Genomic DNA, 22,231 nt, shown 5'->3' with positions numbered 1-22,231 from the left:
GAGGGCCTCTGGAGCCTACCAAAGTAAGCCTTTTATGTGTGATAGGTAAGGCCATTCAGATATATTGTCTATACTTCCAGAAAATATGGCTGGCTATATTTTTATATGATATTTATGATATATGTATGTGTATGTGTGTTTTATTTATATAGGTATATGCTATCACTGTTACGTCCAACCAAGTTTACAACAAACAGTCACTACAAATTAGTGACAGAGCCAATTCATGAGTAGAGAAGCATTTGAAATGGAACTTAAGCAATTATGTTAAAAGTATTGGTATTATAATGGAATATTACTCATCCATAAAAAAGAGTGAAATATTGCCATTTGTGATGACCTGGATGGACCTAGAGGGTACTACGCTCAGTGAAATAAGTCAGACAGAGAAAGACAAATAATATGATCCCTCCTAATGTGGAATCTAAAAAATAAAGCAAACAAAACAGAAACAGATTCATAAATACAGAGAACAGACTGGTGGTTACCACAGGGGATCATGGGTTGGGGGTGATGGGTGAAATAGGGGATAAAGAGGGACAAACATCCAATTATAAAACAAATGAGTCATGGGGATTAAAAGTACAGCATAGGAACAATAGTTAATAATGTTATAATATATTTGTTGACAGCTTATCATGGCGAGCATTTAGTAATGTAGATAATTGTCAAATCACTATGTTGTATGCTTGAAGCCAATATAATATTACATATCAACTATTTTCAATTAACAAACATGTCCAGAAATCCTTGAAAAAAAATACTGGCATTAAATTTGAAAAAAGTTGATTAGTATTTCCTAAAAAACCAATAAGCAATAATGATGACATTCTCCCAGTCAGAGGAAGTCCTAAGAGATATCTTAGATAGAAATAACTTTAGACAGCAGACATCTTAAGCTTGTGGAAAAAATGGGAACGCACGAACCTTCCTCTGATTTCCTTCTGGGAGCTCATGCCTGTGCCCTGGTAGAACCTGCTGCCCCTCTGTCCTACAGTTGACCCCTGTCTCTCGTTTCCCTCAGGCTTAACTCCTTCTGGCGTCACCCAGCGTGGCAGTGTGGGGAGAAGCGGCCGCTGACATCAACCTTCACAGGCCCTCCCAGGCGAGAGGTAGGGTCTGTCTCATGTGAGAATCCTTGACAAAAGGAGTTCCAAGATATTTTTGCCAGTCGGAAACTAATTCACAGGGTGTTTGTTGGACTAAGAATGACTACAACACAGTTACCCTTTAAAATTCCCCTAAAATCTTTAAGCAGTTAAAAAGAAACAACTCGTTTTCTGAACTTAATTTTCTGACCTCAGTAAAAGAGTATTCTTTCTGATTAAAACTATTTCAAGTTTCCCTTAAGATTTCCTCTGGACATGGAACACTTGTGCTTAGAAAAGTGTTTGCCAATGGGCTAAAGAAGATCACCTCTGTCACCCAGACGTGGCTGTCTGCCACCGAAGCAGCCTATGAAGACAGTGCCCACCGAGGAGTCTCAGGCGGGGCCCGTATGGAGACAGCAGACCTGCCAAGGAGCTGTGTGAAGGCACTGAGCTGACGCCGCCTCGGCCACGTGGGCAGAACTGCGGCCAAAAGGCGGTCGGTAGGAGTGCAGCTCCAAAGGCTGGGAACCGCTAGGACCCCTGGGCAGGCAGCCGAGGCCATAGGGGGCTCACGGGGGGTCTTGCTCAGGACCTCTTAGTCAGAATAGCAAGCACAAGACCCCTTTTGTCTGGCACAGCGAGGGAGGCACCCACGGGGAGGGCTGGGCTTTTTCACCGTGTGGATGCACAGAGCTTTTGAACACCCTGAGTTAAGTGACCTTTAAATAGGATAGAAATAAAGTCAGAAAAATGAACATCAGGAGAGAGGCGTGTCAAGGAGAACTATCTAGTTTTAGGAGCCTATGCAATATTAAGAATGAATAACGTTAACGTGAAAATAAACTTTGGCAGGAAAAGAGACCAGAAGGCAAGGAACTTGAAAATAACCCCTCTAGTTTCCTGGCAGTCTAAAAGAGGAATTGGACTGACAGTAAATAGAGTCACAGCCCAGATCCCAGCAAGTTTTGTGATTTGTTGGAAATGACCTACTTATCAAACTAGAAAATTGAAAGATTGCTTCCATGGGCTGACGCGTGTTTTTTTGTAGATCTGAGTCACTGCCCTGAGTAGGTACGAGCATCTGGCCAGTTGGTAACGGCAACAATAACAATGGTACTAGTAATAATAATGTCATTGCTGAGTAATGAACACTTTAGAAATGTTGGCTTATTTAATCCAAGCAACATAGTTTTACGAGGTAGTTTTTCAAGTGGGGGAACTGAGGCTCGAAAAGATTAGGGAACTTGGCCAGGATCACACAGCTGGTGAACAGTGGAGCTGAGACTGGGAAGCAAGACAAAGCCCTCGTAGCTGAGAGTCGTTTCTCCCTCCTGAGTCGGGAGAATCTAAAATGACAATACTGTTCCGAAGGTCACAGCCCATAACTAAGCGTAAAGGAACCACACGCACACTCTCTGTGCCTCATGGAGCCATCTTCTTAATGTGCCTCCTCAATCTATTTCCTGTTAATACTTGGCTTGAAACAATTCTTCCCTGGATATTTATACATTTGAATCAGCTAAAGAGAGTTTCCAACAGAGTCAGATAAGGAAAATTGCCGGAGTGCCAGTCTTTCAGAGAGAGTTTCTAACTGATTATAATTCTAAGAGTAAAACTGCAGCGCCAGACACACAGTAAATATTTGTTAAATGAATGAATGAATGAATAAATCAGTGAGTGAATAGATGAAGTACCTGGCAATTATTCACCATCCTATCATGGGTCATGTGTGTGGGACATTGCCGGTGTGCTATGGTAGATGCTGTAGTGTCCCTGAGGACCACGCTCATCACTGAGTCACCGCTGTTTTCTCAAGACCCTTTGTAAAGTGCGGGCTACTCAATCGTACGATAAAGTCTGTTTTCTCCCTTGTAAAATAGAGTGCGATTGATGATATTTATGAACCCCTCCATTTCCCACTTTCTATGATGTATGATTTTCAATATTTAAAAAAAAATAAACCTTTTCATTTTAGAATAGTTTTAGATGTACAGAAAAATTTCTAACAGTACAGAAACTTCCTATCTACCCTGCACCCGTTTCCTCTATTACTTAATATATTACATCACTGTGGTACACTTGCTACAGTTAATATGTCAATTTCGATACATGACGATTGGCTGAAGTCCATGCTTTATGTTTTCTCTTAGTTTTTACCTCAAGCCCTTTTTCTGTTGCAGGGTCCCCTCCAGGACACCACATTCCATTCACCTGTCATGTCTCCTTGGCCGCTTTTGGCTGTGACAATTCTTAGACTTCCCTATTTCTCATGACCTTGCAACTTTGAGGATGACTGGCTGGCTGCTTGTAGAATGTCCCTCCATTGAGATTTGTCTAATGATTACCTTAGGACTACACTCAGGTTGTGTGTTTTGGGAAGAAGCCCACAGGCTTCGAGTGCCATTTTCACCCCGTCCTGTCAGGAGCACGTGCTCTGAACATGACTTAGCACTGTTGCTCTTAGCCGTGACCACCTGGCCGGGGTCGCTGCCTTTCTCCGGGTTCTCCACACTCGGGCCACGTCTTTCCTTGCCCTTTCTGCACTGCACCCAGGGGCAGGAAGTCACTATGCACCCCCGACACCTAGCGGCGTGGGGTTAGGCTCCGCCTCCTGGAAGGCAGAGCATCTCCGTGAATGACCTGGAATTCTTCTGCATGTGACATTTGTCTGTTCTCCCTCATTTTATCTATATCAGTAAGAAAGCATGGTTTTTGGGGGGGAGAGGAGGTTGTACTTTGGATAATCCAATGCTACTTTAAAAATGTTTTTTGTCACATCCCAGCTCTGGCCGCTGGGGTCTCTCTGAGCTGTCTCCCGTATCCTTTTGATAGGTCCCCTCACAGGTGTTCGGGTTTTTTTCCCCCAACACGTCTTTACTTTGCTGCAGTACAAGATGCTCCAGGCATCTTTTGCATGTTTCTGCCCCAGTCCTTGAATGAACCATTTCCCCAAGGGACCTTGGTTCCTTTTATTGAAGAGTTGGTTGGAAACCAAGGTCCAGGCACACTGCAACTAGTGTGTCCTGTAACCTCTAGCCCTTCTCAGCTGACAGAGTAAGGAACTACGCATGTGTGTGCTCTGTACACGTGCACGTACCTGCGCATTGTATCTATGTCAGGCTAACAAGAGTTGTACCATTGTCTCCTTATCTAACCATTACTGCCTGAAAGGTTCCAGCCTCCTCCCCTTGTGACCGGCCACCTCCCCCTCCACCAGTGAGAAGCCTGTCTCCCACCAGCAGCCATTTATTTAGTTGTTCAATGCCAGTATACACACAGAGCAGTATCAGAATTGTTAGCCCTGCAGTAAATTATTTTATCAACCACAGCACAGCGTCTTCGGCTTCCGTTTTAAGGACCCCATTTCCAAAGTTACTTAGGTCAGCACCTTCCCTCCACCACACCCTTCAGTGAGCTTGTTCCATACATTTGTAAAGCAGTTGGGTTGTTTTGCCAACTTCTGAATTCTGTCCTGGAGTACCCCAACTTCTTACTTTTTTTTTTAAAGTATCAGTGATATACAATCTTATAAAGGTTTCACATGACCAACATTGTGGTTTCAACATTCACCCATATTATCAGTCCCCCCCACACCCCACTGCAGCCACTGTCCATCAGCATAGTAAGATGCTACAGAGTCATTACTTGTATTCTCCGTGCTGTACTGACTTCCCTGTGACCCACCTATATTGTGTGTACTAATCATAATGCCCCTTAATCCCCTTCTCCCTCCCCACTGACCCTCTCCAACCCCTCCCCTTTGGTAAGCACTTGTCCCTTCTTGGGTTCTGTGAGTGTGCTGCTGTTTTGTTCCTTCAGTTTTGCACTGTTGTTATACTCCACAAATGAGGGAAATCATTTAATGCTTGTCTTTCTCTGCCTGGCTTATTTCACTGAGCATAATACCCTCCAGCTCCATCCATGTTGTTGCTAATGATAGGATTTGTTTTCTTTTTATGGATGAATAATATTCCATTGTTTATGTGTACCACATCTTCTTTATCCATTCATCTACTGTTGGACACGTAGTTGCTTCCACATCTTTGCTATTGTAAATAATGCAGTGATAAACATAGGGGTGCATATGCCTTTTTGAATCAGTGATTTGGTTTTCTTTGGGGAAATTCCTAGGAGTGGAATTCCTGGGTCAAACGGTATTTCTATTTTTAGTTTTTTGAGGAACCTCCATACTGCTTTCCACAATGGTTGAACTAATTTACATTCCCACCAGCAGTGTAGGAGGATTACCCTTCTCCACATCCTCAACAGCAGATGTTGTTTCTTGTCTGTTGGATGTTGGCCATCCTAACTGGTGGGAGGTGATATCTCATTGTGGTTTTAATTTGCATTCCCCTGATGATTAGTGATGTGGAGCATCTTGTCATGTGCTTCTTGGCTATTGGAATTTCTTCTTTGGAGAAGTGTCTGCTCACATCCTCTGCCCATTTTTTAGTTTGGGTTATTTGCTTTTTGGGTGTTGAGGCATGTGAGTTCTTTATATATTTTGGATGTTAACCCCTTATTGGATAAGTCATTTACAAATATATTCTCCAATATTGTAGGATGCCTTTTGTTCTGCTGATGGTGTCCTTTGCTGTGCAGAAGCTTTTTAGCTTGATGTAGAACCATTTGTTCATTTTTTATTTTGTTTCCCTTGTCCAAGGAGATGTGTTCAGAAAAAAGTTGCTTATGTTTATATTCCAGAGATTTTTGCCTATGTTTTTTCCTATGAGTTTTATGGTTTCATGGCCTACATTCAGGTCTTTGATCCATTTTGAGTTTACTTTTGTGTATGGAGTTAGACAATAATCCAGTTTCATTCTCTTGCATGTAGCTGTCCAATTTTGCCAACACCAGTTGTTGAAGAGGCTGTTATTTCCCCATTGTATATCAATGGCTCCTTTATTGTATATTAATTGACCACATATGCTTGGGTTTATATCTGGGCTCTCTATTCTGTTCCATTGATCTATGGGTCTGTTCTTGTGCCAGTACCAAATTGTTTTGATTACTATGGCTTTGTAGTAGAGCTTGAAGTCAGGGAGTAAATGCCCCCAACTTTGTTCTTCCTTCTCAAGATTGCTTTGGCTGTTTGGGGCCTTTTGTGGTTCCATAGGAGTTTTAGAACTATTTGTTCCAGTTCATTGAAGAATGCTGTTGGTATTTTGATAGGGATTGCATTAAATCGGTAGATTGCTTTAGGCCAGATTGTCATTTTGACAATATTAATCCTTCCTATCCATGAGCCTGGGATACATTTCCATTTATTGGTGTCTTCTCTAATTTCTCTCATGAGTGTCTTGTAGTTTTCAGAGTATAGGTCTTTCATCAACTTGGTTAGGTTTGTTCCTAGGTATTTTATTCTTTTTGATGCAATTGTAAATAGGATTGTTTTCCTGATTTATCTTTCTGCTAGTTCATCATTAGTATATAGGAATGCAACAGATTTCTATGTATTAATTTTGTATCCTGCAACTTTGCTGAATTCAGTTATTCTAGTAGTTTTGGGGTGGATTCTTTAGGGATTTTATGTACAATATCATGTCATCTGCAAACAGTGACAGTTTAACTTCTTCCTTACCAGTGTGGATACCTTTTATTTCTTTGCGTTATCTGATTTCTGTGGCTAGGACCTCCAGAACTTTGTTGAATAAAAGTGGTGAGAGTGGGCATCCTTGTCTCATTCCCAATCTTAGAGGAAAAGCTTTCAGCTTTTCACTGTAAATATGATGTTGGGTGTGGGTTTGTCACATATGGCCTTTATTATATTGAGGTGCTTGCCCTCTATACCCATTTTGTTGAGAGTTTTTATCATGAATGGATGGTAAATTTTGTCGAATGCTTTCTCAGCATCTATTGAGATGATCATGTGATTTTTGTCCTTTTGTTGATGTAATGTATGATGTTGATGGATTTTCGAATGTTGTTCCATCCTTGCATCCCTGGAATGAATCCCACTTGATCATGATGAATGATCTTTTTTATGTATTTTTGTATTCAGTTTGCTAATATTTTGTTCGCATATTTTTGCATCTATGTTCATCAGGGATATTGGTCTGTAATTTTCTTTTTTTGTGGTGTCATTGCCTGGTTTTGGTATTAGAGTGATGTTGGCCTCATAGAATGAGCTTGGAAGTATTCCCTTCTCTTCTACTTTTTGGAAAACTTTAAGGAGGACTGGTATTATCTTTTCTTTAAATATTTGATAAAATTCAGCAGTGAAGCCATCTGGGTAAGGAATTTTGTTCTTAGGTAGTTTTTGATTATCAATTTGGTTTCATTGCTGGTATTTGATCTGTTCAGATTTTCTGTTTCTTCCTGGGTCAGTCTTGGAAGGTTGTATTTTTCTAGAAAATTGTCCATTTCTTCTAGGTTACCCAATTTGTTGGCATATTATTTTTCATAGTATTCTCTAATAATTCTTTGTATTTCCATGGTGTTTGTAGTGGTTTCTCCTTTCCCATTTCTGAATCTGTTTATGTGTGTATATTCTCTTTTTTTCTTGATAAGTTTGGCTAGGGGTTTATCTATTTTGTTCATTTTCCCAAAGAACCAGCTCTTGATTTCATTGATTCTTTCTATTGTTTTATCTTTCTCAATTTTATTCATTTCTCCTCTGATCTTTGTATGTCCCTCCTTCTACTGACTTTGGACCTACTTTTTTCTTTCTTTCTTTCTTCTCTCTCTCTCTCTCTCTCTCCCTCCCTCCCTCCCTCCCTCCCTTCCTTCCTTCCTTCCTTCCTTCCTTTCTTCTTTCTTTCTTTTTTTTGTTCTTTTTCTAGTTTCATTAATTTTGAGTTTAGACTGTTCATTTGGGATTGTTCTTTCTTGAGATAGGCCTGTATTGCAATATACTTCCCTCTTAGAACCTCCTTCTCTGCATGCCACAGGTTTTGGCTGTTGAGTCATTGTTTTCATTTGTCTCCATGTATTGCTTGATCCCTATTTTAATTTGTTTATTGATCCATTGATTATGAAGGAGCATGTTGTTGAGCCTCCATGTGTTTGTGGACTTTTTTGTTTTCTTTGCGTAATTTATTTCTAGTTTCATACCTTCATAGTCTGAGAAGCTGGTGCAAAATTTCAATCTTTTTAAATTTATTGAGGCTGTTTCTGTGGTCTAGTATGTGTGATCTATTCTGTAAAATACTTGAGAAGAATGTGTATCCTTCTTCTTTTGGGTGGAGTGTTCTGTAGATGTTTGTTAGGTCCATCTGTTCTAATGTGTTGTTCAGTGCCTCTGTCTCCTGACTTATTTTCTGTCTGGTTGATCTGTCTTTTGTTGTTAGTAGTATGTTGAAATCTCCTAAAATGGATGCATTGCACTCCATTTCCCCCATTTAATTCTGTTAGTGTTTGTTGCACATATTTTTGGGCTCCTATATTGGCTGCATAGATAATTATAATGGTTATATCCTCTTGTTGGACTAACCCTGTATCATTATGTAATGTCCTTCTTTCTTTCTTGTTACTTTCTTTGTTTTGAAGTCTATTTTATCAGATACAAGTACTGCAACTCCTGCTTTTTTCTCCCTATTATTTGCACGAAATATCTTTTTCCATCCCTTCACTTTTAGTCTGTGTATGTCTTTGGTTTTGACGTGAGTCTCTTGCAGGCAGCATATAGATGGGTCTTGTTTTTTTATCCATTCTGTAACTAATTCTGTGTCTTTTGATTGATGCATTCAGTCCATTTACATTTAGGGTGATTATCAATAGATTTGTACTTATTGCCATTGCAGGCTTTAGATTTGTGATTGCCAAAGGTTCAAGGGCAACTTCCTTACCATCTAACAGTCTGTCTTAACTCACTTATTATGCTATTTAAAACACAGTCTAAAAGTTCTTTTCTTCCCCCTTCTTCTTCTTCCTCCTCCACTCATTATATATTAGGGGTCATATTCTGTACTCTTTGTTTATCCCTTGACTAACTTTGTGAGTAGCTGATTAAGTCTTATATTTGCTCAGTAATTAATTGGTCGGCTTCCTTTACTGTGGTGTTATTTTCTCCGGCGACGCCTGTTTAGCCTCAGGAGCACTTCCGTCTAGAGCAGTCCCTTTAAGATACACTGTAGAGATGGTTTGTGGGTGGTGCATTCCTTCAACTTTTGCCTCAACAATCTGGAAATTGTTTAATATCTGCTTCAAATTTAAATGATAATCTTGCAGGGTACAATATCCTTGGTTCCAGGCCCTTCTGCTTCATTGCATTAAATATATCACGCCACCCCTTTCTGGCCTGTAAGGTTTCTGCTGACAGCCTGATGGGCTTTCCCTTATACATGATCTTTTTCTCTCTCTGGCTGCCTTCAGCACTCTCTCCTTGTCCTTGATCTTTGCCATTTTAACTATTATATGTCTTGGTGTCGTCTTCCTGGGGTTCCTTGTGTTGGGAGATCTCTACACTTCCATGACCTGAGTGACTCTTTCTTTCCCCAGATTGGGAAAGTTTTCAACAATTATTTCCTCAAAGAGACTTTCTATCCCTTTGTCTCTGTCTTCTTCAGGAAACCCTATAATATAAATATTGTTCCATTTGGATTAGTCTCACACTTCTCTTATCATTCTTTCATTTCCAGAGATCCTTTTTTCTCTCTGTACCTCAGCTTCTCTGTATTCCTGCACTCCAATTTCTGTTTCATTTACTGTCTCCTCTACCTCATCTAATCTACTTTTTAATCCCTCCATTATATGTTTCATTTCAGGTACTATATTCTTCAAAATGTATTTCTCTTTGTTGAAGTCCTCCCTGAGTTCTTGAATATTTTTCTGTAGCGCCATGAGCATGTTTATGAGTTTTATTTTGAAATCTTTATCAAGAAGAGTGGTGGTTTCATTTTCACTAAGCTCTCTTTCCTTTGCCACTTCATTTTTTTAGTGTTTCCTATGGAACAATGACTTTGTGTAGGCATGCTCTCTAGTGCCCAGAAGCTGCGCTCTCCGGGGCTGCTGTCCCCCTGCATCTCCGGTGGCGCTCGCAGGTGAGCAGAACCAGCACCTGCTGGGAGGGTTTCCTGCCTCCCTGGCTGTAACGCCTGCCTCCACTTCCACGTCAGGGGTGGCAGGTGAGTGGGCCCAGCACCTGCTGGGAGGAAGGAGTGGCAGCCTGCATCCTTCTAACTGCCAGCCTTCCTTTTGTCCTAGGGGGACACTTGTGCGTACCTGTTCTCCACAAGCATCTGGATTCTCAGTCTGTGAGTATTCCGCCCATCTTTGCTTTCCAAAGCTCCTAATCCCAGAGCACCGCGTAATGTGGGTTCGTGCTGCTGGAGCAGATCTCCAGGGCTGGGTGTTTAGCAGTCCTGGGCTTCTAGTCCCTCCCTGCTGCATTTCTCTTCCCCTCCCCTGGGGGCTGGGATGGGGGAAGGGCTTGGGCCCTGCCGGATCGTGGCTTTTCTACTTTACCCTTTTCTGTGAAGTCTTCTCTTTTCCTCAGATGTAGGCAGTCTGTTCTGCAGTCTTCAGGTTGTGTTTCCAGGATTAGTTGTATTTGCTGTAATTTTGTGTTTTATGTGATTTGGGGAGGAGGTTTCTGCTTCACTTCTCATGCCTTCATCTCCCCCCACCCCACCTTAAATACTTAATAACTTTGCATGCATTAAGGTTTAGTCTTTGTGCTTTGAAGGTCTTTGGGTTTTGACAAGTTTAGGATGTGTTGTATCCACCATTGCATTAGGATACAGGGCAGTCTCTGTACCCTAAAGTATCTCCTGTGATTCACATATTCAGCCCTCCCATGTCTGGAGCCCCTGGCAACCATTGCTATTTTTACCTTTTCTGTAGCTGTACCTTTTCCAATTGCCATATAATTGGAACCATATAGTGGGTAGCCTGTATAGACTGATTTCTTTCATTTAGCAATATGTATTCAAGAGTCGTCCATGTATTTATGGCTTGATAGTTGATTTTTTTTATCACTGAATAATATTCCATTGTATAGATGCACCACAGTTTGTTTATACTTTTACCTGCTGAAGGACATCTTGGTTGCTTACAGTTTTTGCAGTTATGAATAAAGGTGCTTAAACATTTGTGGGCAGGGTTTGTGTGGACATAAGTTTTCAAATAAGCTGGTCAATATCTTTTTAATGTGTTTTTAGGTTACTTGTAATTGTTGATTTCTCATCATCTAGCTTTTATATGGCTTCTCAAGTATGGCTGTTTAAACAATAATAACCACTTTCTCATAATAAATCTGTTCTGAATCAGGTACCATTTTCTATAAAAGTATGAACAATGAACTCATAAATATTTTATGGAATAACAGAACTTTAAATATGGGGCAATTTGGAAGTCTTTAAATTTAATATTCTTTGAAATACAAGCAGACCTCTCGTCTGCTGAGGCTATTTCTTTTACATCACAAATGGGAATGCTTATAAGTGTTGAATTAACTGCAACATTGTCCCTTTATTGCTCCCTCGCTAATAAGACATGTTAAAAATTACATATTTGGAAATCCAATAAAAGCATTTGGAAGTTGAAGGAATAAATATAACACAGTATTAGATAACTAAAACCAGCTCTGTTTATGTATACTCATATCAGGTAGGACACGTGAAATGCCAAGAAATAGTAAGCAATGGAAATGTTTTCCCTGGACATTTCATCTGTAAACATATAACATGTTCTACATACAGTATAATCCTACTAAAATATAACTTGTTATTCCATAAGATATGGGTTCACATCTCATCTTCAAAGAGGGCCCTTGTTTGGGGATGAGTCAGCAAACAGCACCCCCACATTGGCTCTACCTGAAGAGTTCTCACTATATTTTCTCAAGTGACTTGTGCTGATTGGTCCAGGAAAGCTGAAGTATAAAACATCCTGGCACCAAGAAAGCTTTAGTAGTGTGTGCTAAGTTTTAGTTTGTATCTTAATTTTCTAAAACATATGAAAAAATGGAGAAGGTCAAGTACCAGAAAGAATGAGGTGCTTAAGAATATATCATACTAATTCAATGTAATTCTCCTGTCCATAGACATGATGGCCTTTTTAGTGTTGGAAAATTAATGAGTCTAAAGCCTTGTGGGCAAATGGTGGGGCAAATGCCCCTGGTCTAAAAGATTCTGAGATTTCCCCATTAGGAGCCTGACTGGCTGAGATATGAGGACTGGCTTACAAGAAGTCTGGGGGTTTTTGGATTTTACTTCAGTGGAGCAATTCAGGAGAGAACGCTTGGGCGTCTAGTTCTCTCTGAAGCAGACACACCTTATGCATTATAGGGGCGCTTCTGTAGAGAGATTATTGCCTTTAAATAGAGAAAACCATAAGAGGGAGAAAATCTCCCTCTCTCTCATTGTCCGTTCCCCAGGGGAGAGGGGCCCCTTGCAGAGGCTTGGTTCCCTCCAGGATCCTGGAGTCTCTTTCTCTCCTGTCCTCCCATGAAACTTTATAAGCACTCTGCCCTTATACTTCCAGATTATAGCTGCCTCTCAACTAGGAAGAAAACTGATAAAGAACTTAGGCCAAACTATTTATAACTGATGATTTTCAAATGTTCTAACTTCCCAGAAACATTTGTAGTGATTTGAAACTTAATATATCTTTAGCTAGAGAAGCAGCAAGACAGAAACAAGACGTTGGCCCCTGGATCTTCTTTGATAATAATACGCTTGATCGCGGCAGGATAGGGTGAGTCGGTGTACATGTCTCTGGGGAAGGAAACTTCCAAAGGTGGTTCTTCGCAGTGTCCCCCTGATGTGCCAAATTAAACTCACCTGGGCCCAGGGGTCCCCCAGGAGGAAAGGAGTCAAGACTCTATCCTCTGCCCTTTTGAAATTCAACTGAGAGCTTTCTGAAAGGCTCGGATACCCCTGACAGAGGCCCCCTCTTAGCAAAATCATTAAAATTACCTCAAGCATAAAGGGGTCTGGCTCAGTGACTTAAGCTCAACCCCAGGGCCTAGAGGTTTGGGGGGACAGTGTGTCCTAGATGCAGCGGGTAGCTGTGGTTAGAAACGCGGCTATGCCCGGCCTCCTTGGCAACGCTGTCGTGTCTGGGGAACACTAGCCGATTGTGTGGGTACAAACCCAGTATGCTGTCACCTTGGAAGCCCATGTCCTCAGGGCCACCCTGCTGCCTGCACAGAGCTTTGCAGGGGCAAAGATACCCTGATGGCCGGAGAAGGACTCGCGGGTGCCTCTCAGAACCATTCGCAGCAGCCACACCAAGTGGAAGTGATTGAAAGCAGAATTTTAATAGACTGATCAGTTCTTCCCACATGGAGCTTTGAGTCAGGACTGCTCACCCTGGATTAAGTGAGTTCCCAGGGTTCCTGCACAGTCTGGGGAGTGGGAAGCCCCCACGAGAGGGATGCTGAGCCACTCGCCGTATGGGGAAGAGGAGACGCAAGCAGGTGATCAGAAAGACAAAGAGATGCCCGAATTTTGAATCCAATGGAAGACATTTTATTAATTTTTTATTTTTATTGATACACACTCTTATGAGGTTTCACATGAAAAAACAATGTGGTTACTACATTTGTCCATATTATCAAGTCCCCCCCAATACCCCAGTGCAGTCACTGCCCCTCAGTGCAGCAAGATGCCACAAATCCACTGTGTGCCTTCTCTGGGCTACACTGTTCTCCCTGTGACCCCCACACCTTGTGTGCTAAACATAATACCCCAAAATCCCCTTCTCCCTCCCTCCCCACCCACCCTCCCACACCTCTCCCCTTTGGTAACTGCTAGTTCCTTCTTGGAGTCTCTGAGTCTGGCATGCAGATTGTATTTAACGTACCAGTTGATCGTGAATCTCCAAGGGCTGAGTGTTTGCCAGACTGGCTTAGCCACTCAACCTTTTTCTAAAGTGAGCATCTTGAGGGACTAGATTCCAAGGAACGCTTGTTGGAAAATGCTTCAGGAATGGCAGAATTTTAGATACTACGTCATGACAAGGAGCCATAAACTTGGGGCAGGGACCCTTTCCTGTCCCCCACTCACACGGCAGCCTAACTGTCTCAGAGTAGACAGGCTGTGGAGTTCTGCCGTGTCAGCCTGGAGGTTTGGTGACTCCAACCCCGAGGGCAGAGTGCGCAGGGGAGCTGCTGAAAGGCGAGTGCAGCCTTCTCCTTGGCGCCGTCCGTCCATCCATCCGCAGCCTCCAGAGAATGAGCACCCCCTGCCGCCCCTGGCTGGCTCCGTGAGGAGGGATCCCCATCCTTTTATTCTGCTCTGTGTCGGTATCTGGAGCTCTGCCTGGCGCGATTTCAGTGCTCAGTAACTGCTCGTTCAGTGAATGAACTTCTGGCCTTCACTGTCCTGGCAAAGTCAAAAACCTAACGCGGCCATTTCTGTGCATGGTTCGTGCCGCATCGCCGCAGAGCGCATCCTCCTAAAAGCCAGGAAGTACGGGAACAGCGGTGGCTGGGAATCCCTGACCAGGTGGTGGGCCCCGGCTTCAGCGACAAATGGAAAGTAACATTTCAGTTGTGAATCAAATGAAACCCATATTCACCCAAGTCAGCTCTACTTGGGACAGATGGTGGGGGCCAAGATGCAGTGAAGCCCTTTCAAGCCCCACCGGTGAATCACTGTTCCCCATTTCACACGGCCCCGTTGAGGGTGATGTGCAGCATACTGAACAACCTGCATGGCAACATTCATTTTATAAATAAATGTCATGTATTTCAATAGATCAGTATATAAATTAAAAAACCAAAATATTTCCTTCCTGTCCTCAACACTAAACTATATGTCATGATGCTACTTACCATGCAATCCAAAGTAATATGGTTGTCGAATGATTCTAATAATTTCTAAGTCATTATTGACTTTCAGAAATTACTGGGGTAGCCTTGTTTGACAAGCCTCACAAAACTAAATGCTGCCTGTGTCTAAGCTACAGTTTTGCAGAGGAAACTGCAAACTCTTCCAAGAACTCCCCAGTGGAGGCAGGGCTCTGCAGACGGGCCGCAGGGGAGGGTGGCTGTGAGGGCTGGGGGCTGGCGCTCCTCATACAGCCTGTGCCAGGAGGGCCTTTGCTTCCCCTGTAGCACTGCCCCCAGCCAGGCCCGTCCTCCAACTCCTGCCAGCACCGGGCCCTCCTGAGTGCAGGAGCTAGCCCCTGGGCCTGCTCAGCTCATGTCCCAGCGGCCAGGTGCACCCACAGTCCCAAGTCCCCTCCCACCTACACAGTCTTCACTCGGTGATGTCAGTCGGTGGCATGAAGTCTCACTCAAGCTATTAACCAACAACCAGGGCAGTATTTCTATTTAACCTGCAGTGACACTGTGCCAGTGTGGGCTGCCTGCCTGACAGCCATGCCCCATCCCTCCTGAGTAGTTCTGTCTTCCCTCACGTATGTCAGAATGAGGCCATGAGTGCTTTTCTTCTACCTCATGCCCCGTTTCTTCTCTTACCTCCATAGAATGGCTCCCATACTTACGCACTGATTCCTGGAAGCAGCTACTAATTTGCTTTATCTCTTAAAACCACTCAAGTGGCGTGACCCTTGCGGATGCTCTGTCTCTGAGCTAAAGAGGAGAGATCCTTGCACTGGTCTGAGAGGCCCACCAAGGCCCCGCTAAGGCTGACCTGCCTCTTTGCGACTTCCTCCTGCTACGACCTGAGTCTGGGGAGCCATGTCAGCAGGAGCTGGGGCCTGATTCCACTCTCAGGCTACCATTGCCTCCCACAGCTCACTGTCTTCTGGATTAAGCCTGTACACTTTTTCCAGCTTTATTGAGATATAATTGACAGATAGCACTGTATAAGTTTAAGGTGTAGAGCATAATGACTTGCATATCTCATGAAACAGTCACCCCAACAAAGTTAGCTAACACCCATCATCTCACAGAGACACAGAAATGTCTTTGCCTGCTCTCAGGATCTACTCTCTTAACAACTTCCAAACATACCATACAGCACCGTTAGTTATAGCCATCATGCTTGCGTTACATCCCCAGGACTTATTCATTCATTCACAAAGTGGAAATTTGTGTCTTTTGACCACCTTTATCCAATTCTCCCACACTTCATCCTCTGCCTCTGGTAACCACAAATCTAATCTCTTTTTCTATGAATTTTTTTAAGATTCCACATGTAAGTGAGATCATACAGTTTTTGTCTTATTCTGACTTATTTCACTTCACCCTCAAGTTCCATCCATGGTGTTACAAGTAGCAGGATGTCCTTTTTTGTTATGGCTGAATAATATTCCATTGTGTATGTGTCACACACGTTCTGTATCCATTCATCTGTTGACAGACACTTAATGTTTTTTTCAGGTCTTGGCTAATGTAAATGGTGAGGAATCACCAGGTGGGGTGCAGGTGTCTCATTGATAAGGTGTTCTAGTTTCCTTTGGATATATTCCCAGAGTGTAATTGCTGGATAGGATAATACAGTAGTTCTATTTTTAAGGAACTAAGTTCCATTAAGAATCTAAAAATAGAGCTTTGCCCATTTTTAATCAGGTTATTTGTCTTTTTGCCATCGAGTTGTATGAGTTCTTTATATATTTTAGGTACTTACTCCCTACCAAATATATGATTTACAAATATTTGTTCCCATTCTATAGATTGCATTTTCATTCTGTTGATCAGTTCTTTTGCTGTGCAGCCTGTATGTTCTGACACTTTTTCTGCCCTGGGTAATTTTCTTCCCTAATAGCTTGGGAGCTTGAGAAGAGGTCTTTGATCCCTAGTGGTTTAGGGAAAGTGTTCTCGACATGGCTGGACCTCAGAGCTGTTGATGGGACGGAAGCATGAAAACTGGGAACTCCAAGGTGAATTGGATCCATACCCACAGCTGAGAACCCTTACCAGGGGGTCTGTTTTGGGTCCAAAGCAAGTACTCAGTTTTCCCCTCCATTTATCAAGCCCACTGCTGGATCTGCCCACACCCCTCAGTGGGATCCGTTCTTAGGAAATCCATGTACCCCTTGGTTGTTACTCTGGGCTTCCTGCCGCTCTGTGAGCCCCTCCTATGAAGAGCGATAGATACACAGTTTCCTTTAGGCTAATTCCAAAAATTGCATTAAAAAAAAAAAAAGACCTGACATCACAAGCAAACCACATTTAGTTGCTCCATTTCCTGGAGCTTATAGCTGGCAAGATGCCTGGGACGTGATGTACTCAATTCAAGTCAAAAACAGAGCAGCGTTGGGAGAAACAGATGGTCCACCTGAGGTGAAAATATTACTTTCCTGGGGGGAAAGGCAGGGCGGTTTGTCCACCTCTTCCTCTCAGAAGGAGGGACTGTAGGAGGGCAAAATAAGGAAAACACATTGCAAACACATTCCACAGAAAAGCAGGGTAATTAGTGCCGAACAAGGTTACAGGAGGCATCTTCCTCCTCCAGGCTCTGGGAGCTCGGCTCACACATATTAAAGTGACCCCAGACCTTGAAAATCGTCCCATCAGAGCAAGTAATGAGAACCAACACGGAATCGACGAGATCAAGCCCGGGTGAGCCTCTGTGGGAGCTGGTAATGAGGACCTGAGGAGACGGGGTAGTTAAGTCAGGTGTAGGCTCGGGGGGAAGATGACGGAATAAAAAACAAAGCCAGGTGGAATCTTACTACACGATGGACAGTGACTGCAATGGGGTGTGGGGGGGACTTGATAATATGGGTGAATGTGGTAATCACATTGTTTTTCATGTGAAACCTTCATAAGACTGTATATCAATAATACCTTAATAAAAAAAAAAAAGAAATGAAGCCAGGAGACTGTATTGCACTCCATCGCAGAAAACTGGGACTAGTGCAGCGAGGTGTGGGAGACAGGCCACGCGCATCTGTTTGGAAAAGGGGGCAGGAGGTGTGAGAACTTGTGGCTGAGCACCCAGCGCTCCCCAAAGGACTGGGGTGCTTCCCTGGAGGTCAGCAGTGCTCCGACCCCCCGGGAAGGCTTTCCCAGTGCCCGGAGGAAATGCCCCTCCAGCTACCCAGCTCTTCTGTTCTGATCTTTGTTCTACAAACAACATTCTGATTATGAATTTGGTCTCCCAGCTACCTTAATAATGGGCAGGATTGAGGAAACAAGTTGGAAGTCATTGGAAAGGTTTATTATGTACCTGTTACCAAAAAATAGATTTGTGTTTTGTTTGGTATTTCGATCTTCTGAGGGTTTGGTTAGCATGGTCAGCCCTGTGACCTCACTGCCAGCAGGACAGATGGACCCACAAACCATCCCCCGCAACCATCTCCCGACTTGCTGCTTTAAAATCAGCGGAGGATGACCCTAAATCATCTTCTCTGTAAGGCATTCTAGCGTCCCATAGCCCCGAATCTCAGGCAACAAGTCGCATTATCTGCAGTCACACTGTGGCCGTAGTTTCACCAAGTAGCACCTTTCCAGCAACGGTGGTCCTTGCTGTCCTCTTCATTTTGGGGGGGACCACGGCGGGGCCACGTGACGATGCACCGAGGGTCCTTCCACAGGGGAAGGGACAGGAAGGATCACGCTGCCGAATACAGTTCCCACCAAGGCCCCCTCGTGCCCCTTGACCAAGTGACTTGAAAGCGTGAGTATTTGGGTCAAAGGACGAAAGGGCAGATGTCCTCGCCCCCAAGAGCAGGGCCAGAATGCTGCTGCTTTCTGTCGGCCGTGTTCACAGTGGCTGTGGGGTCGTGCGGAGCTCTGCCCTGTCCCCCATCAGAGAATGGGCGCTTCTCTCACTTGCCCCGCCACCCCGCGTGACTCTCGTAGAGGTGGGGCGCCGTCCCGGCACGCCCCCGTGCTTGCCTGCCTCCTGGGGGAGTGAGTGGTTGACACCGCGCATCCCGTGGTGGCTGCTGCGCACTTGTTCACTGCGGGGCACTTGCCCATCGCTCTTTCGGTGACAAGAGCAGTAACAGAGATGACCCACCTCCAGGAATCATCTACTAGCCCTACACCCCAGAAATTGCTCAATATCCCCTGAAAAGAGCAAGCAATCTTCCCTTTAAATGCAAAACAGAAATATTAATATTGCATGTTAATTTCTTCTGCCCCCAATTTGGAGAGTTGGCCTAAGGACTAATAATGCCAGCTATTGTGAAAATTCTCTTGAAATAGTCACTTCATAAATAAGAGATACTCTCACTGCAACCGAGATTCATAAAGGTTCTGTGACGTGGCAAACTGGCGTTTGCGATTCAGGATGCTTGCTGCGCTCGGGGCCCGTGGCTAAACCTCCTATGAAGCAGGGTTTCAGTTGGGTAAGATTGGGTAATGAGAGCGGAGGTGCCCTGTGTAACTCCTTCTTCCTCTTTTTTTTTTTTTAATGTGCACCAGTGAATGTCCTGTCTGAAGCTGTAGGCCAGCTTAATAGATTTAGTTTTTGAATCTCTCTGTATTTCTTACAAAAAGTAGCCCCAGAGAACCCTAGCCATTATGCCTGTCTCTGTGCTGATACTGAATTTGTACGACAGGCTCCCATAGGGCACCCTGATAGACTTTCCTTTAAAGGGAAAGAGAATTGGCATTCCTGGTTCCTTACTCTGCAGCCATACTCCCTTTTTATTTCTCATAGCAAGTCCGGGATATCGATGTTATTTCCCCTCTGGCGTAGATGGGATTGAGACTCAGAGATAAGCAACTTGCTCAAGGCAGTAGAGTATCTGAGGAGCCTAAAACAAATGAATTCTCTCTGGTCAGTTCGTGCTGAAGAAGCGAGCTGGTAATAGTGGGGAGCTGGGTTACAGGATCTCAGCCCAGACCTCTCTGACCCAAAGCAGCTGCTCCTTTGCTGCACCCTGCTGCCACGTTAACAAACAAACGGTTAGGGAAGTGCCACAGGATTTTTCCTTTTCTTCCTTTCTTCCTTTCCTTTTATTTCATTTGGATGGTCTGTATTTTTCTTTCAATTTTTTAAAAATTGTGGTAAAATATGCATAACATACAATTTACCACCTTAATCATTTTTAAGGGTATGATTCAATGGTATTAAATGCATTCATAATGTGCAACCATCACCACGACCTATCTCCTTAACATTTTTAATCAAGTAAAACTAAAGCTATTTCCATTAAACATGAACTTCTCATCCCTCGCCCCCACCCTGTCCCTGGCAGCCCCCATTCTACCTTCTGTCTGTGAATTTGACTGTTGTATCTCACACAAGAAAAATCACATAGTATTTTATTTTTGTGACCGCCTTATTTTAGCATAATTTCCTCAAGTTTCATGCATGTTGTAGTGTATTGTAGAATTTCCTTCATTTTTTAAGGAAGTCTTTTTTAAGGCTGAATAATATTCCATGTGTATGTACCACATTTTGCTTATCCATCCATTTGTTGATGGACACTTGGTTTTCTTCCACATTTTATCTGTTGTGAATGATGCTGCCCTAACCATAGATATATAAATATCTCTTTGAGGCCTTGCTTTCAGTGCTTTGGGGTTTGGGCCCAGAAGTAGAATCACTGGGTCATATGTACTATTTTTAATTTTTTTGAGGAGGCTCCATACTGTTTTCCACAGTGGTTGTATCATTTTACATTCCCACTAACAGTGTACAAGTGTTCCAGTTTTTCTACGTGTGTTATTTTGTTCTACATACATTATTTAATTTTTCTACACTTGTTATTTTGTTTTTTGATAGTAGCCACCTTAATGGATGTGAGGTATTATCTCATTGTAGTGTCAATTCACATTTCCCTAATGATCAATGATGTTGAGCATCTTCTCATATGCTTATTGGACATTTGTATATCTTCTTTGGAGAAATACCTGTTCAAGTCCTTTGTCCATTTTTGATTGGGTTGTTTGTTTTTTGTGTTGTTGAGTTATGGGAGTTCTTGATATACTCTGTATATTAATCCAGATATTAATCAGCTATATGATTTGCAAATGTTTTTTTCCATTTTGTGGGATACCTTTCTACTCTGTTGATGGTTTCATGTAGTCTAATACAGTGTCACTTCCAAGAAATCTTTAACAAATCCAATATTGTGAAGCTTTTACATGAAGTTTTCTTTGAAAGTTTTATTTTAGGTCTTAGATTTAGGTCTTTGATCCACTCTGAGTTAGTTTTTATTTTATGCTATTAGGTAAGGGCCCACTTCCATTCTTTTGCATGTGGACATTCAGCTTTCCAAGCACCATTTGTTGAAGAGACTGTCTTTTCCCCATTGAATGGTCTTGGTGCCCTCATAAAAAATCAGTTGACCATAAATTCAAGAGTTTGTTCCTGGGCTCTTTATTCTATCCTATTGGTCTATATGTCTGTCTTTATGCCAATAACACACTTTTTGTGTTTTTTGTTTTTTTTAATTATGTTATTTTTGATATACAATCTTATGAAGGTTTCACATGAGCAACGCTCTGGTTTTAACATTCATCCATATTATCAAGTCCCCGTCCAACCCCACTGCAGTCACTGTCTATCAGCATAGTGAGATGCTGTCCAGTCATTACTTGTCTTCTCCAAATAGTGCACAGTTTTGAATACTGTAGCATCGTAGTGAGTTTGAAATCAGGAAGTGTGAGTCCTCCAGTTTTATTCTTCTTTTCAAGATTGTTCTGGCTATTCAAGGTCCCTTGAAATTCTGTAAACATTTTTAGAATGGGTTTTCTACAAAAATGTCAGTGAGAATTTGATAGGGATTATATTTCATCTGTAGCTTGTTTGGGGTAGTAATAACACTTTAACAATATAAAGTCTTCTAATCCATGAACAGAGGATGCATTTCCATTTATTGATGTATTCTTTAATTTCTGTCAGCAATATTTTATCGTTTTCATTGTCAAGTCTTTTACCTCCTTGGTTAATTCCTAAGTATTTTATTCCTTTTCATGCTATTATAATTGGAATTGTTTTTGTAATTCTTTTCAAATTGTTTATTGTTAATATATAGAAATGCAACTAATTTCTGAGTGTTGGCTTTGTATCCTGCTACTTTTCTGAATTCATTTATTTGTTCTAACAGTTTTTCATGTGTGGAATCTTAAGGTTTTTTACATATTTACATACAGAAGATTGCATCATCTACAAACATAATTTTACTTCTTTTCCAATTTGGATGTCTTTCATTTCTTTTTCTTATGTAATAGCTGTGACTAGAACTTCCAGTACTATTCAGAGTAGAAGTGGTAAAAGGGGCATCCTTGCCTTGTTCCCAATAGTATAGGAAAAGCTTTCAGTCCTTTCCCAAAGAGCAGTCTTTTCTGTGGATTCTTCATGTATAGATTTATTTTGTTGAGT

General features: G+C 42.5%; 1 protein-coding gene across 6 annotated transcripts in view; it reads left to right on the top strand.

Annotated features, from left to right (window-relative positions):
* The window catches only part of SAP30 (Sin3A associated protein 30), a 100,478-nt gene that overhangs the window by 32,104 nt on the left and 46,143 nt on the right, over positions 1–22,231 (top strand). For 2 of the 6 annotated variants that reach the window (XR_012129673.1, XR_012129674.1), the window contains exons 6-8: positions 1,025–1,591; positions 9,970–10,072; positions 10,236–10,285. The gene's annotated coding sequence lies outside the window, so the exon portion shown is untranslated. Of the gene's footprint in view, positions 1–1,024; positions 1,592–9,969; positions 10,073–10,235; positions 17,509–22,231 lie in introns of all 6 variants that reach the window. The other 4 variants (XR_012129675.1, XR_012129672.1, XR_012129677.1 and 1 more) reach the window with 4 other exon arrangements.

This window comes from Manis javanica, chromosome 3 (assembly GCF_040802235.1).
Source record: "Manis javanica isolate MJ-LG chromosome 3, MJ_LKY, whole genome shotgun sequence".
In the NCBI taxonomy this organism is placed as follows: Eukaryota; Metazoa; Chordata; class Mammalia; order Pholidota; family Manidae; genus Manis; species Manis javanica.
Note: the sequence above shows the minus strand (reverse complement) of the source record. Positions and strands in the feature narration are given on the sequence as shown.